This window comes from Sciurus carolinensis, chromosome 10 (assembly GCF_902686445.1).
Source record: "Sciurus carolinensis chromosome 10, mSciCar1.2, whole genome shotgun sequence".
NCBI classification, from domain to species: domain Eukaryota; kingdom Metazoa; phylum Chordata; class Mammalia; order Rodentia; family Sciuridae; genus Sciurus; species Sciurus carolinensis.
This window is the reverse complement of record NC_062222.1, coordinates 129,036,069-129,053,461: the sequence shown is the minus strand read 5'-3', so window position 1 is coordinate 129,053,461 and position 17,393 is coordinate 129,036,069. Positions and strand designations below refer to the sequence as shown.

General features: G+C 43.6%; 1 pseudogene; it reads left to right on the top strand.

Moving 5' to 3' along the window:
* Positions 1 to 16,271: 16,271 nt before the first annotated feature.
* Positions 16,272 to 16,862, top strand: LOC124994313 (PRAME family member 12-like; annotated as a pseudogene).
* Positions 16,863 to 17,393: the final 531 nt, after the last annotated feature.

Genomic DNA, 17,393 nt, shown 5'->3' with positions numbered 1-17,393 from the left:
TCTTATTTATTTATTTATTGAGAAAGAGGAAAAAGGTTTATTGCTTTGCTAGCAAAGGAGAAACACAGGAGACTCCTATCCCAAAGACTGCCCATCACGGGGAGCAGGGGGCTTTTAAACAGGTGATTCAAAGGCTACATTCCACATGTTCTGTCTGGAGTTGAAATTCACTTGTTAGTAACGGAGGCCTTATGTCGTAGTTGGATGGTCCCTGCATCTACCCTTTGCCTCCCATCGAAAGACCATGCCTACTTCTTCACTTCTTGAATATGGACTGGATTTCAACTTGCTCTGGCCAATGGAGTATGGCAAAAGCGAGTGTGTACATGATGGAGAGGCTCATAGTGCTGCCTTTGCCCTGTCGAAACCCTGAGGTGCCATGTCTGGGCTATCCTGCTGGGGAGACCATGTGGGGAGAGGCTGGTGGACCAGAGAGAATGGGGGGAGAGGGGCCCCACCACATGCTGGCCGTTGTGCCCTCTGAGTTACCACCAAACATTTATGAATGTGAAGTGATCTTGAATCCCTGATCTGGCTACCCTGACCAACACCACATGAACCGATGCAAGCTATGCCAACACCTGCCAGAAGCACAGAATGCTGACCACGGAATGGTGGGGATGTTTTAATTCTCAAAGTATTGGTTATAAAAACCCACTAAGTTTTTTAGTGGCTTGGTCTAGAGCAATGGATAATTGATAATGTGGCAGGTGGATGATACCCCACAGCAATGTGTAGATAATGAATGAGTCAGTTTGTCTCCCTTCCAAATAGATGCAGATGATCTAGTGGGGTGCCGGCTCAATTAGGGTATACTTGGTAACCTCTCATCTGAGTAGGGGACTGCAGGAAAACACTTGAACCAGTTTGGGCTGGGCTGATGATTTCTACACTGTTTCTCACTGGAGGATGTCTGGAAAAATCCTCCCTGTATCACAGTTAGGAAAGTGATCACAGTTACCCACTGGTGACAGAGTGCACAGGGCCAGGGAGGTGGGGAACACAGGGCTGCCTGCAGTGGACAAGGATGGCTTCCAAGAGCAGGGCATTTCCTTCAACATCTATGGCCACAGAGAGCACCTTCAAGTCACAGAAGCAAAATCTAGAGTCATAAACTGGTTTGCATTGGACCCCAAGTAGCTTCTGAAATTGTCACTTAACCTAACTGATCATTATGAAATTGTACATGTGTACCAGCGACACTGGTTGGGATGGTTGCATGAGATAGGTGGGATCCTGGCCCCTCAGTGTAGAAACTTTCTCTAAGGGCCACTGTAGGATTTTTAGCAGATTTGATGTGATCTGACTTGCGAGATTTAGACTGTGAAGGACCATTGACCTTCCAGGTCTCCAACTCTGATCCCACTTAGCAGGCACTGCTGGGAGCTCTACAAAAGGGCATTTCTCTGAGATGATCCAGTGGTTTCCACCCATCCATTCTCTGCAATGCTTAGAGAGCTTCAAGGTGTTAGTGCTAAGATCAGGGCAATCGCTAATTCTTTAATTCATGAACCTGTTCTTCAGGCACTGATATGAGCAACAGACTCTTGGGTTAGCATTTTCCTCATGCAATGAGTGTTAAAGATTCTTTGCTTAGCTGAACTTTAGTCAGGACCCTGAACCTTCTCTTAGGCTCATCTGTGCACTTCCTTGTAAAATCCAATTTTAGCAAAGAACCCAGCTAAGTCAGTCTGGCAAGGACCCCTATCCTCCAGATCTGAGCAGGTTCCTTGCCTACCCTTCCCCAGGTGACGTCTGATGGTCCTATCCTGTTTTTAGCAAAAATCCTGTTAGATCAGTTGAGCTAGAGTCCTTCCTGCCTCTGATGCTTCCTAGTAGTACTTTTCTGTCCCCTGGTCTCTGCCTTCTTCTTGGCTACACAATCTCATCTTCCCACGCTGCAGGCCAGGCCAGGCCCCATTTCTCTTCTCTTCTGCAAAATCCCATTGCTGTGTTCGTGGTGCTTGCCATGATGGTCTGCCTTACCTTGCTTGACCAAGTGTCACTGATTACAGTTTTCCTTAACATCGGGATACAAAAATATAATGCCTTCAATCTCTATAAATACCTGCTTACACTACTAATGAAAATATGCAAAATAGAGTCTCAAGATAAGGATGGGTTTTTAGAAATACTTTAGAAACATTTATGAGTTAGCAAATTGTGATTTCCTGCCACATGTTTCTGAAGCCTGAGAACAAAATATTAGGGGACTTCTCTGAGAGGGTAGAGACTGATCTGGAATGTATTAGACTTCAGAGGCCAGAGAAGGTTTGCTTATCCCTCTGTGATTTATGACATTTTTAATCAGGAAGCAGGATCTGCAGGATTTTTTCCAATTTCAAATGAAGGCAAAATTTATGAGTGGTCAGATGAATTGGCCACCTCTTTCTGGAGACTATTTCATTTCCAGCTTTCATTTAGAGTAGGGATTGATTTATCCCCTTGGTTAAATGCCACACAGTCAGCCTGAGCAGAGGGGTATGTGGGGTGTTTATTAGGCTGAGCATGAGCTGGATGGTGCGCAAGCTCCTGGTGGGCTCCACTGTCCTGTCTGCCTCCAGAACCTCTGCCAGCACGCACAGAGCTGCGCTGAAAGCTGGCCCTTCCATAGCCAGGAATAAGGGCCAAGCCATCTGAAGCCTCTCCAAGAATCCCAAAGAGGAACTCCGCACGAGAGAAAGACTCTCTGAAAGGCTCTTTGAATCTACTTTTCCCATCTTTTCTCTATAGATTTTGCTGCCATATTCTACCCCCAACTTCTGCCTCTCTCTAAATTCCCCATAGAATTCCCTATACATAGCAGAACAACAAATTCTCGCTCTTTTCTGTCTTTCCCTTCCCTCTTTGAATTTAACTTTTTATTATGTTCTTCCCTTTCCTTTCTTTACCTGGACTGAGCCAGACAAAGAAGAGCCAGTGGTGAATTTAACCAGAATTTTTCCTCCATCAACAAGGTTTGGGGTCAGTGAGGAAGAATTCTCAGTGCTGTGCCCAGGCCCTCTGGGGTCTTTCTACCTGCAGGTCTTTTGAGAATGGTGAAGACAAGCCTACAGGGAATGAGAAACTGTGCAGAGCAGAGAGGAGCCATCACCGAAGGCCATCCTTCACCAGCCAGGTGACCCCACACCAGCTGTCCACAGATGCAGTGGCAAGCCCAGGAAAGCTCGCAGAGCCTGGTGCAGATCAGCACAGCTGCCCATCTCTGCTGCAGAATTGTGTGAATGAATACTGATTGTTCTCATTTACTGAATTCTGGGGTTGTTGGGGTGACAGATAGCCAATGACAGGTATTTCCAATTTTAGATTCCTCATAACTCAGGGCATGGTCTAATTTCCATTTCACCCCATCCCAAGTGGATATCTTTGACTACTATGATTTTCCTTTCAGACAAATTTCTTAACCAACTAATTAGGTATCAATCTTAATATTGTCTTGTGGCTTTTCTTATTTTTCTCTTGTAAATTTTTAAAAATTTTCTCTTGCATATAAAAAGTTCCTATTGTTATCTTGCCACCTACCCCCACCAGAATAATGTCCCACTGAGATATCTAGAACTCACCATGGCCCGTAGGAAAACAGAACTTTTGAAATCAATAACATCAATTTTTAAACCCAGCTTTTGCACTTCCTTCTGTAACAATTTAAAACTGTCCAAAGAAAGAAATAGTTGAGTGTGATCTAAGGGTGAAAGTAGCCAACCAGGTCAGGTGGTACTACCCCTCTCCCCCATGTTCCCTGCCACCTCTGCATACGTGTACATTTTAGACCTCTGTGTCTGGCCATCTGCCCTCTCTGCAGAATTTCCAGCTTCCTGAGGTCAGCATCTGTACCCAGCATCCCTCCCAAGACAACACTGATCACCAAGATTGCTGTTCTTGGTCATAAATGCTGCCGATTGCTTGCCCAAAGTGTCCTTAAAGAGGGGTAGAGCTAACCAGTCAACGGTCCCTTCTAATGTGTGGGGATTTGGCACTGCTCGCCTGCCTGCTCCTGTTCCCTCACTTCTTCTTGATTACTGCCAGGGTGGGTTCCTCTGTCCCAACCCCAGGGAGTCTATTTCAGTTCCTAATTACCTTCCCTGCTGAGAGCATTCTCCTCTTGCTGTACCTAACCCAAATTTCCCCTTCTGCAGCTTCAGGCCATTGCTCCTTAGTCTAAATCCTCTGAAAGGAAGAATAATTCCCTTGATTAATTTATTTTGTGATCTCAAAGCTGTTTATACATCACTATTTCTGTTTCCCTGGAGTCTCTTTTTGCTAGGTTCGAGGAATAAGATGTCTTTCTCTATTTCTTCCCTGTGCCTAATTTTTTGGTTTACAAACCTCTAATGTCTTTCTAGGTGCTGTGTTTAGACGTTTTTCTTTCCAGGCTGATGGATGATGATCGTTCTCATTTACAGAATATCAGCTCTGTGTGTCAGGCACTGGGCTAAGTACGCACACACATTATTTTGTGTGACTTTCAGAACGAGACGAGTGCTGTTGTGAACACCATTACATGAGGATGCCGATGTCTAGAAAGGTTTATAGCCTCCCCGAGTTCACTTGGCTGGTGAGCAGCAGGCCTGGGGCTCTGGGGGGGGTGGGGAGGCAGGAGTGATCTCATCATGGCTTTCTGAGCCATGCTTTTGACGGTTGCTTGACATTCTCCTCAAACGTGGCCACCATACATGTTCTTTTCATGATTCTCCTTAGGCCCAAATGACACCATCTTCTTCTCTTTTAATATTTTATTTTCACATGCTAACAAAACTGAATGCTTTTGAAGAGTCAGATGTGGGTGTGAGAATTATTTTGAGCATGTGTGGACTCATGGACCTTGGGCAGGTTATTTTCTAATCTGTGAAATGGGAGAGTAATTGTGCTTATTGTACTATTCACATGAGATACCCATGAAGCACTAAATCCATGAAATCATATTCTGCCACTCAGAATCATTTATCTTGTTACTACAATTTATTAGTATGTCATTAATTTTGAGAGTGAGAAATAAAGGAGTAAAGAACTTGAAAAATCCAGAAATATAAAAATAGTTTGATTATAGGGTGTGCAAGCTTAGTTTGGACTTGGAATTTGGAATTCTACACTTGACTTTCGCCTGTGGCACTTATGTGACCCAGGGAGGGATGTACTGAATTGAGTTGCTCCAAAATTCAGAAGTTGAAGGACGAATGCAGCTGTCTTCGGAGATAGTACCTTTAGGAGGTAAGTAAGTTTAAATAAGTTTGGAAGAATGGGATCTCAATCCTTAGGACTAGTAACTTTGTAGAAAATGAAGAGGAGAAAATGGATCTCTTTCCAGTGCATGCACCAAAGGTCATGTGAGGAGGACTCAGTGACAAGGCAGGCTTGGGAGCCACTTCAGACAGGTGGTCAGGTAAGATGTCCCTGGGGGAGTAGCATTGGAGCAGAGACATAAGTAACACAGGGAGTGACTCTAAACTTGTTGACTTATTTGTCAAATGAGCTTAATTTGAGAACTACTTCTTAGGATTATTGTGAGAAATAAATGGATTTTGCATAACCAATATTTATCATAGTTTCTGGCACATAATAGTACTCAAAGAATTTTACCTGTGATGTTGATGGTGGTGATGATGGTAATGGGGGTGGTGATGATAAGTGACATTAGTCCAGGTCTTGAAGGAGTTTAAAGGTCAATAAAATCTTATAGGAATCTGTAAGTCAGCCCAGTCTGTTTTCATAAATAAAATTTTATTGGAACACAACCATAGCCCTTGATTTAATGTGTGACCTCTGGATGCTTTTGTGTTACAAAAACAGAATTGAGTAATCCTGACAGACACTCTATGGGCCACAGAGTACCCATCTCTTGCTGGTCCATTCTCTATATGGGCCGCAGAGGGACCTTCCTAAATGTAAAGCAAACCGTAGTACCCTATGTCACCTCTGCCAGTGGTTCAGCATCATCCTTGGGTTAAGGCCAGACTCCTTTGCCTAGTATCTAAATTCTTCATGATCTGGCTCCAGTCTTCCCTTCATTTTTCTATTTTGACTCATGACTCAGGAAAGCTGGACTTCATTCTCTCTTTCCTTCCTGGGTTTCTGTCTGGTTGTTCTCTCCATTTGAAATGCCTACCTTCCTTAGTTACCTACCTTCATCTTGTTGGCTTCTACTTATCCTTTAAGGGTCCACTTTCCCCCCAAAACACTGTCTGACAGCCTGGGCCACCCTGCCCCCTGGATTGCATACATTTATCCTTGCCTTCTGACTTTATTTCCAGTTGTTGCCATCAATTAGAATGAGACCAGTTCAAAGGGGTTCAAATAATGAGGGATATCTAGACTTTGAACTGGGAATTCAGAGGATGCTTGGGCTTCAAGGGGAGGCCTACTCTAGAGGTGTCTGCTCAGTCTCTCTGTGATTCTGTGTCCTCTGAGGATTGCCTTCATCCTCAAGCTGGACCTGAGATGACTCTGTTGGGGCTCAGAACGTGATACCCCAAAGCATGGCAGCTTGGTAGGCTGAGAATTTGGAACTGAAAGAAATGAGAAGATCTCAGAACCAAGTTCCTTCTGACCTCACACTTCAACCTTCTTTTTCCCCTGAAACCAGTCCTGGGAACCAAAATTTTTCTTCCCTGTGGTGGGACATAGAAACTAGAATCTCTCTCTCCCAAAGCAAACCATAAAATATAGTAAGGTCATTCTCTTTCTCCCTGCAAGATCCTCATTCCAGAGGTATTCTACCCCATGCCCAGGAGACAGGAGACTGTGCAGAGAAGCCAAGAAGAATTTGAGCAGACATTGCTTGCTGGGTTCCCCCTAATTCTATTAGTAGATATTAAACTCCTTTTGTTTCTCATCACATTTCTTCACAGTTGTCCATTTTTGTCCATAAACTCTATGCATAAAATTAGACAATTTTCCCTAGGTCTTTGGGTCTTTTTTTCTGAAGTCTCCTATGTCACATAAAACTTTGATTAGATAAATTTGTTATTTTTTATATGTCTTTTGTTATAGGAGTGTCAGCCATGACCTTTTTAATAGTTGAGAAAAAGCATCATGTCAATATGTCCCTGTGGCTGTAATAGCGTCACTACATCCAGAGGCCAGAGAGAGAGAAAACAAACTTTCCCTTTTGTTTCATGGGTTTCTGAAGTTCATGGGTCTGCTTCTGAGTCAGTTCTATTAGTTGGGAAAGCCACGTGCTGACCCTCTTGAGCCTGGGTCCTGCACTAATGGCTCACTGGAAAGGTGAAGGTGTTCCCCTTAGAACCATCATGCCCTGTCCTTGGGCCTTGGTTGAGGTCAGCTTATCTTGGGGCTCAGGGACAGCACAGATCAAACCTGGATATTAGCAAGGGCCTGTTAGGATATAGGAAGAGACTGTAGATGCTGAATGAACCACCAACAAGGTCTTATGCTGTGTTTGAATCCACCATCGGATGGGTCGCTTTAGCCCACGATATCATCTGTCATTGTTATATGCCCCATACTTGGCACCATGTCTGACATACAAGAGGCATTAAAGAAAAATTGTTGAATGTCTATTTAAAATGATATTAAAATATAATTTAATTGGAAGGAAGACAACTCAAATGCAGAAATTCACCCCGGTTTATTCTTTATCTGCATAGTCAATCTTGGCTTTGTTATTACAGGTGATTTGTGTCTTCTAAACTATAGAAACAAAAAAAATTAAAATTAAGTAAGTGCCTTAAGTAGGAGAAAGGTTTGAAAGACATTGAGTGCTCTGGAAAATGTGGACTGACAGACAATTAATGGAAAGCATATGAAGCTGTGGTCTCCACCTTCTCCTGGGTGCAGAGTATGGCAATCCAGAAATTAAATACTGGAGACTGAAATTCACCAAGTTCAGATAATATCCAAGTGTTCCAAAGCTGTTGAGTGAGCGAATTTCTGGGAATTTTAATCACCATTTTCAAAGTCCCTCTGGGGGCGAAAACATTTAGACTTAATTAATACAACTTTGAGCACACTGCCTCTTTCCATGGGCCTGCAGGATCATGTTGGAAATGTGCACCCAACTTCTTCAAGGCGGTCTTCTTTCCAATGAGCAAGCTGTGCTTACAAGTCACCAAAAGCCAGCTGGAACCAGCAGCAGGACTCTGGAGTTGCTGTCAGAGTCACGGGAAGAGTTGAAATGCAGGTCTGGTGAAGGGAGGGTAACAGGGACCCCTGGCGGACTGCCCCGAGCCACCTGAACCCCAGCAGGATTGACTTGTCGGCCTCTTGCTTTTAAATCTCCTGGTTTGGGGGCATTGCTCTCGCTCACTGTTTCATACTCAAAGCTGGCATCCTGAAATCAGATTTCTTTGCTTTGCTACTTCTCAGCTTGTCCTTCAGAGACCAAAATTTTCAGGAAATATTCTGATTGGCCTAAACTTGGTGATATTCATACAATCTGGACCAATCAGTGATCATGGACTGAGGTCCTATGACCAGGGCAGAGCTATTCCTTCCACGAGTTACCTGGTCCAGTGTGGAGTTCTGTTCATGACCTCCCACTTGAGACCTTGGTTGGAGAGACCACGTAGCATGTGTGCACAGACCTCAGAGCCACTGCTTAGCCACATGACTTTGGACAAGCTGTTTAACTTTTGTACTCAAGTTCACTTGTCTATAAATGGGAATAATGATTATAATATAAAGACATTATGAGAACCAAATATGTGTATATTTATGTATGTATATATAAATATATATGTTTATATGATATATGCTTAGATTTCATTAGTTCTCATAATACCACATGTCTATATTATTATTGCTTAGAATAGGGTCTGCCACACAGTAGGTGCTAGATAAGGGTGTTATTTTATTAGTTAGTTATTAACTGGATCAAGCTGGGAGAAGTGGTTCTTCAAAAGAGGTAGGGGCTTGGGGTTGCCACTTGACCTTGCCAGTTTCTCCTAATCATGGTGATGGGAGTGTAGCCCAGACAGGTGGTCCTGTCTCCTAGGCTAAGCTTGCTGCTACCAGATCCTATTGACACTGGTCAGATCCATATCCAGAAGGGGTGTTCCTAGGTCATCCGAACCACTCTTCTAGGACATTGTCAGTGCATCTGGCCAAGGTCAAGCTTGGGATGTGAGAGCTGTACCTGCACGGGGAGTCCAGCCTGCTCTTGATTCTTCATGCCATTGCATGGTGGGCTCCAACTTGCAACCCTGGCTAAATTGCAGCTCTTCAGAATGATGCATCTTTCCTCTCATCCTTGACTTGAAGACTCAAAATTAAGGATGACATAAAAAATATCTTGTTTTTTTGGTTTGTGTTTGACTTGGGAGTCACTACACTTGGGATTATTCATTCCTTACAAGCACTGTGGACAGAACTTGAAGAACTAGTTTAATCAACAAACACACACTACATGAAACTCTTGGGTGACAGAGGTATCTGATAGTTCCCCAAACAGTGAGCAAATTTGTGAATGAATCTTTCAGATCCATGGAATAAGTCATTTTAAAAACATTTGCAGGAGCCAGATATGGAGGTGCAGGCCTGTAATCCCAGCAACTCGGGAGATTGAGGCAGGAGAATTGCAAGTTCGAGACCAGTCTTAGCAACTTACGGAGCCCTACACAATTTAGTAAGACGCTGTCTCAAAATCAAAAAATAAAAAGGACTGGGGATATGACTTCGTGGTTAAGAGTCCCTGGGTTCAATCCTTGGTACTAGATAAAGAAAGAAAATAAATCATTTATGGAATTCTGGCATTTCTGAGTTTAAATCTTCTGGGGTTTCTATTGCTCTTAGAATACAATCTGCAGTCTCGATCAGGACCAAAACGGCAGCCAGTACTGTGGCCTTTAGGTGTGTGTCACTATTTAAATTAATAAAGATTAAAAGTTCAATTCCCCAATTATGTTGGCCTCATTTTTTGGTGCTGAATAGTCACATCCATATTGGAGAGCACGGATGTAGAACACTGCCATCATTCTGGAACATTCTCTTGGATACTGCTGCTCACGGAGTCCAGCCCTGCCTATCTCACGACCTCACCAGCCTCACCAGCTGCACCTTCTTCACTTAAGCCCATCTGGCATTTTCTCTGGTGCACAGCATGGTCTCCTCCCACCCCCATTTCCATTCTCACCTCCTCCCTCTCCTTTGTTCACCTAACTCCTTAGGCTTCAGGTTAAGCTGCTTTCTCAGAGAGACTTCCTTTGATCCTGGCTCTAATCTAAATTAGGTATCCCAATTGGTTTCTCTCATAGCAGACCATCCTTTTCTCTCATGCTACTTAGATTTATTAAGGTCTTTTCATGGGTAATGCTCAACTTTCCCCTTTAAGCTGTAAGCTCATGAAGGCAATCACACCATTACTCTAATCCCAGTGGCCAACACATCTCAGGTGTTCCATGAATATTTGCTGAAAGAATGCCTGATTGCATAAGTCCTACCTTGTGCAACCTCCACGCGACACCTCCTTTTTAGTTTTCAGATGAGATGGAGACCTTAATGTTCTCTTCTCCTGTTTATCTTCTTTCTCCCCTTACTTTACAGAGGATCATCTCCAGATTCCCCTGGAGTCTGCTCCTCCAAGCTAGTTTCTAGAGCCTCTCTCTGGGACATATCTGTTCTATAACCACATGACTGGAATGTACCGATCCCTGGGAAAAGGGAAGGTAAGTTGGCAGAGTAATGAAACTTTCTTGTCCAGGGTCTGAGGCTTATTTTTCATAATAATAATTGGCAGGGTAAACTATTTTTTTCTGTATCTATGTAATTAATATGTCCACATTAGAAATCAATTATCCTTGATAATTACTATTGGTGCTATGGCTCATAAACTGAACACCAGTCTTGCTAATGAACTGAATGAGACATAATTTCTTGTTGTTCAAAGAGATGATCAACTCTAATCAGAGTAAATTCAATCAAAACTTACTGACATCAATTGAAATCATATTAGAGTTTGTAAAAATAGGATAATTATACTCATCTTGTAAGTTGTAGGTATTGTAACAACTGTAAGATGTGGACCTATTTGAATAAATGCTTACATTTGCCTGATCTGTGCTGGTAGATGTAGAAACATATAATCTGCATAAATAAATTAGGCATCTGTTTTCCCCCTGCATAGCTCTTGAGTTCCATGGGACTCAATTAATTCAACCTCTTTTTTTTTTTTTTTTTCATATGAGCTCAGAGTAACAGGCTAAGTAGGTATTGATGTGAGGGCCACTGAGGCAGGACAGGCTATGGCACAGAGTTGTCACTTAGTGTCTTTTTAAAAATTCCTCTTTACTTTTTAGAGATGAACTACATGCAGGTGAAGATAATGGACACTGGAACTAGACTGGCTGGCTTCAAATCCCAGCCACACTTCTTGGATCTATGTCTTAGCCAAGCCCCCCTGAATCCTTTCTCAGTGAGTCTCCCTGTTGACCCTTCACCAAAGACAGAAGAGCACAGGAGTAAAGGGTTCAGCTCTATGACATTGTGACATCATAAGAAGTAGGTATTTGATCTCTGCCCCTAGTTTCTGGCACACAGCTCCTAAGATCCTTGATTTTCTAGAATAAACATGCCCTGGATGCTAATGAGATGACTGGTGGTTGCCGGACCAGTTGGCTTTAGGATGGGGGCTGGTTAGCAGAAAGACTAAGGCATGAGCAGAGAGTTGAGATCTCTACTCCCAACTTGCAGGGAAGGAGAAGGGGCTGAAGGTTGAGTTGGTCACTAATGGCCAGTAATTTTATAAGAATGCCTGGTAAGGAAGCCTTCCTGAAAACCCCAACAGACTGGGCTCAGAGAGCTTCCAGATTGCTGAACACTCTGAGGCTCTTAGAGGGCCTCAGGTGTGGAGAGGGCGATAGCTGCCCACTTCTTTCCATATGCCTTGCCCTGTGCGTCTGTTATAGTTTAGATCTGGATGACCTCCAAATACTTGTGCGTTGAAGGTTTGGCTAGTGCAGCAATGTTCAGAGGTGGGCATCTTGGAAAGATAGGATCATGTGGACTCTGACTTCTTCCATAGATTAATCCACTGGAAACTTCCAAGCTGATGGCATTATTGGGAGGTGGAGGAAAGTGCAGGACATGGGCCTAGTTAGAGGAAGTAGGGCTCTGGGGGGATGAGTACCCTGCAGGGCTTACCTTCTCCCGGGTTCCCTTTCTCTCTTTCTCTCTGCTCCCCCATCGCCGTGAGCTCAGTAGTTTTCCTCCACCGCATCCTTCTGCCATGATGTTCTGCCTCACGTCAATCCCAGAGCAATGGAGTAGACTGACCATGGACTGAGACCTCTCAAACAGTAAACCAAAATAAATCTCTTCTCTTTTGAGTTGTTTTTCATTGGTATTTTGTCACATCAATGAGAATATGACTAACACAGCATCTCTTTATCTGACTGTTCATCTGTGTTCTTTGAGATATATTTTATAATAAATGGGTAAATGGAAGTAATCCGCTTCTCTGACTTCAGGGGCTGCTCTAACAAATTAGTGGAACATGAGGAGGGGTCATCAGAAGCCCAGTAACAGTCTGGGGCCTGTGACTGGTGTCTGAAGTGGGGGCCGTCTTGTGGGACTGAGACTTTAATCCATGGGACCCGACACTAACTCCAGATAGAAGATGTTGGAAGTGGATTGAATTAGAGGGCACTAGCTGGTACCTGTGAGCTGGTTCCCACATGCATTTTGGTGACGAGAGGTGAAGCATTCAGGGTCATGTGGACCATATGGGAACAGGAAGAGTGGTGCGTGGTTTCCTCCAGAGCCGTCTTGCCTTGGGTTGGCACAACTCTGGGACTGTACCTTCCAGAGCTCTCCAACAAGATCAGGCTGAGTGCTTGCATATGGGTCTTTATCGGAGGGTCTGTGGTGGGGAGACTGACCAAACCCAGCAAAGTTTCTCAAATGTCTGCGCTTTCCTTTCCCTTTCTGGCATTTGGCAGTAATAATAGGACTTTGCTCATGAGGCTGGTGTGACTTGATTTACAAAGAACACATAAAGCTGTGAGTCCGATAAAGGGGTTAGATATTATTAGTACCAATATTGCAGCTCTATGAACTAACAATAATGTAGCTCATTGTTAGTGAAATGAGCTGAGATGACAGCCTTAGATTTAAATTTTTGGCTCTGCTCTTGACTGCGTGCCCTTGAGTAGCTTTCCTAACCCTCCCGGAGCCTCGATGTCTGTGAAGCAGGGGATACAAATGTGACATGCACACTTGCCCTGGTGATCGTGAGGATCTACAGAGTGACCGTTGGTCACAGGAGCAGTGTTGTGCCTGGCTCATTGCAGGTGCTTAATAAATGGCAGCTCTGGCTGTTTCTCTTATGTCTACAAAACAATGATCAGATTTAACTTAACAGTTATAAACAGTGATAGTAACTAGCAGTAGCTGTTGCTGACTATGACTCTCACAGCAACTCTATGAATGTATTAGGTAGGGCAGGTATCACTGTGCCCAAAAGTTAGGTAAAGCCACCAGGCTCATGGTGAGTCACTCACTTAGGAGAATTAAACAGCTGATTTGGAAAAAAAAAAAAAAAAAAAAACAGACAAGTCCCCAAGTTTAGTCCACATTTCTGTTCTATAGTTACTATACTCTGCTTCCCTAGTGTTTGAAAAAATTGGGAAAGTTTATTGGAGAGGAAGGAGTGAAGACATAAGGGCTGTTTTTAGACCTGGGAGGAGAGAGGTGGCATGGCATAGTGGACATGACCAGACCTTCAGAGGGCAGATGGCCCAGGTTGGAATCCAGCTCTGCCACTTGCTGTGTGGCTTGGAGCAGTTCACCACCTTTCTGTGTTCAGTCCTATTTTTCTTACTTGCAAATTGGGGCATTATCAGAACTTTCCACACTGCATTACTGTGAGGACTAAATGCATGAATATACCTAAAAAAGGCTGATTTATTATCCACTAGACATCATGTGCACATGCCTAGGGGCCTCAATATTTGAGGGGAGTATAGGAAAATGCTTTAATTTCTTTTAATATTACAAAGAAAAAAATAAACTTTTAGGTGAAAGGAAGTGTTTTAGCACATAATATTAATATATTCATCATTATACAAATGCAGTCCTAAAATAAAATTTATAATTATTATTTAATAGAAGAGGGGAACTATAGAGGTCAAGTCTAGAATTAATGGAAGTCATTATGTGGTCCTGGTCAGAAGAATTTAGTCCAGAGCCTGGCACCAAACATGGAAAGACAGGTCTTCTCTTGGCACCCACAAGGGAAATAATTGGTCCTAGGATGCCAAAATCCATGGATGCTCAAGTCCCTTGTATAAAGGGGCATGGTATTTGCATATAGCCTACGTACAAACTCATGTATAGTTTAAATCCGCCTATGCATTTCTTATAATATTTAATACGATGTATAAATAGGATAGTATACTATCCTATTTAGGAAATATTAACAAGAAAAAAGTCTGTACATGCTCGACCCAGACACAACTCTTTTTCCCAAGACTTTTTGATCTGAGGTTGGTTGGATCCGCAGATGTGGACCCACGGCTGTGGAGGACTACTGGGGGTGCAAGGGAGTCAGTGTACCCTCATATTCCACTTTCTTCCTTTTGCACAAAAATTCCTCTGCCTGTGTATGCACAAGACAGAAGATATCCCTGGCCTGACTTTCTCTTAGGAAGGTCTTCAGGAAGTTCATGGGTTAGAAAGGCAGACCTTAAGGCAGGGTGAACATGGGTAGAGTTATTTTGTCAAAGACCAGGGAAGATGATGGACATGACTCTAGAGTGTCTAGGATTGGGTGATGGCTAAGCAGATGATGGAGAAAGCAGGTGCATGGAGATCCTGTGGGTGGCAGTGACCTAAGGAGGTGACCTTTAGCTGTTACCGAGCTTACGGACCTTCTCAAGGCCCACTCCTGAGGAGGCTGCTCCGACAAGATCAAAGCAGGTGCAACACTGCATCATTGTGGAAAGAAGTGAAGTTCAACCAGAAGAGAAAGGGGATGAGAAATTCCTCATTCCATGGGATGCACATGATGTCTTGCTACTCAGAGTGCAGACCTGCAGCCTCACTATCTGCCTCAGGACGTTTAGAAATGCAGAACTTGAAGATTGACAGGAGGAGAGGGCTGGGGATACACAGTGGTCCTCTGGTAAAGGAGGTTCTCCAGAAACTGACTACTGATGACGATCAAACTTTCCACGACACAGAACCCACAGATTGGGTCTTTTGGAAACAACAGAAGGGAAAATTTCCCTGTACCTGGAAGGTGTACCAGGAGGGAGCTATATCAGTGCAATCTGAGGTGAATTTGGCCTCAATAGTATTCCAAAATAGAAGAGTTTTTGACACTTTGGCTGCTCAACAGGGCTTATGCCCTTTTTGGAATGGATTAGATTCAACCCTGTCTCGCACTCAGGGTTACAAAGGTCACATATCTGTAAGACTCAAACAATGTGGAGTGGATCAATGAATGAGTACTTGACTGTTACTTGTTCCTCATTCTGTCCTTTGCATGCATAGATATCTGATCCCATCAATCTGAAGAAATCTGAAACTCCAATCAGGATGAACTGGGTAAAGACTCAGAAATCTAAGCAGATAGCACTTCCTACTAGAAGCTGATAGTTGAAAAGGGATGTGTGATTAGAAAGGTCAGTAAAAGCTATTGAGGATCCAAAGGAGGGACCCAGAATATAGGAGGCAGTAGTCACTGTCTGGTCCTTCTAAGTGTCTATTAATCCTGGTAATCTCATCCAGAATCTGATTCATCAGGACGAGTATCAGTCCCCATCCAGACTCCTGGAACCAGTAGGGCAGATACTCCTAGGGAAAGAGGACTTGGTCATTTCTGATTTGGAGGAGCTGCTCAAGGAGATCATCTCACCACTGGTCATGGAAGTCTTTTCAGGGACATACAGAGAGATGGTGATGGTGATAGTATATGCCTGGCCTTCTGCATGTCTCCAGCTGAAGGCCCTGATGAAGATGTCTCACCTGAAGTCTTACAAGCTACACTGCATGGAATTGATTGACGTTTTGCCCAGAAGATTCACTCCAGAAAGTGCAAACCACTAGTGCTGGATTTGTGGGCATGCTCATCAGAACCTGTAGTCATGACCTGGAATCATGAGTAGGAGGCAACAGCAGAGGATGGTCCAATGTTGGGGTCAAAGCTGCCCTTGACATAGTTAGTAGACCTCTGTCTCTAAGAAAGAAGCCTGGATAGATTCCTCACCTACCTCTATCTGTGGGTCAAGTAGAGAAAAAGTTTACTGAAACTTGACTGTTTCAAAGTTGAAGCTTTTTTCAATGACCACCCAAAATATCCTGAAGAAATATCGATTGAAATGGTGGAGCAAGATTGTATCCAGAAAACAGAAGTGCAATGCACTTGGAAACTGTCTACCCTGGCAAAGTTTGCTTCTTATTCCCATATCTGTATGTCTGTTCACATTTCCTCAAAGAAGAATACATGGTTTGTCATCAATTCATCTGTCAGTTCCACAAGCTGTACTAGCTCCAGAAGATTTATACAAACTGTACCTTCTGTTTCCAGTTCTGTCTGATACTGCTGCTCAGGTACTAGAAGACCACCCTCTTTGGAGGTGCTCCCATAACCAATTGCCTGCTTTTAGAATCAGACTTGAACCATCTGTCCCTCTGTGTAAACACCACTCAATTTAGGTCTCAAGCCTCTCCGTGTTCGATGGAAAGCTTTGTTGCAGTCACCCTCAAGATCCTGAGCTTAGAGGTGTGTGAGATGTATCAGGGACTCTCAATTCAATGCTATCTTGCCTGCACTGAGCTGCTGCTCCCTGATCAGGACCTTTGACTTCTTTGGGAACTCCATCTGCATGTCCATCTGGAGAGTCGACTCCCAGGGTGCTGTGCCCAGAGGGAGGTGCTCTCAATTTTGTGCTGAGCTGAGGGTGAGCTGAGGGACTTCAGGCAGCAAAAGGTGGTCTTTCAGTACTGTCACCAGCCCTGCATGTGACAACTGGGTAATATAGACCTTAGTCCGTGTTGCTCTTGGATGCCTCTCTTCTGAGTAGTGGAAATGAAAACCAGGATATAGGTGGATCATAAAAGGAACAAAGAACCCATGGTTTCAAACACCTTCTCAATGCAAATGGGAAAAGGAAAGGGATGCTGGGGTGCAGATTGGAGTTGTAAATGTCTAATACCCAGTGATGGAACCTTCTGGAACATGTGTCTTATGCAATCAGAACTAGGAATCTCAATTTTTAGAGTGAGATTCAGGTATGTGAGTTACTTACTTTTGTGTGGATGGTTATAAAGAAATGGACAGAAATAAAGGGAACCTCAACGTAGAAAAACTGCAGGATCTGGTACCAGCTGCATTTTAACAGGACAGGTGACCTGTTTGTACATTCATTTGAGAAGCCCTGCTGTCATTCATAGGTCATTTGGTCACTGCTGGAAAACAGGTCTGGGACTCCATCCGTTTG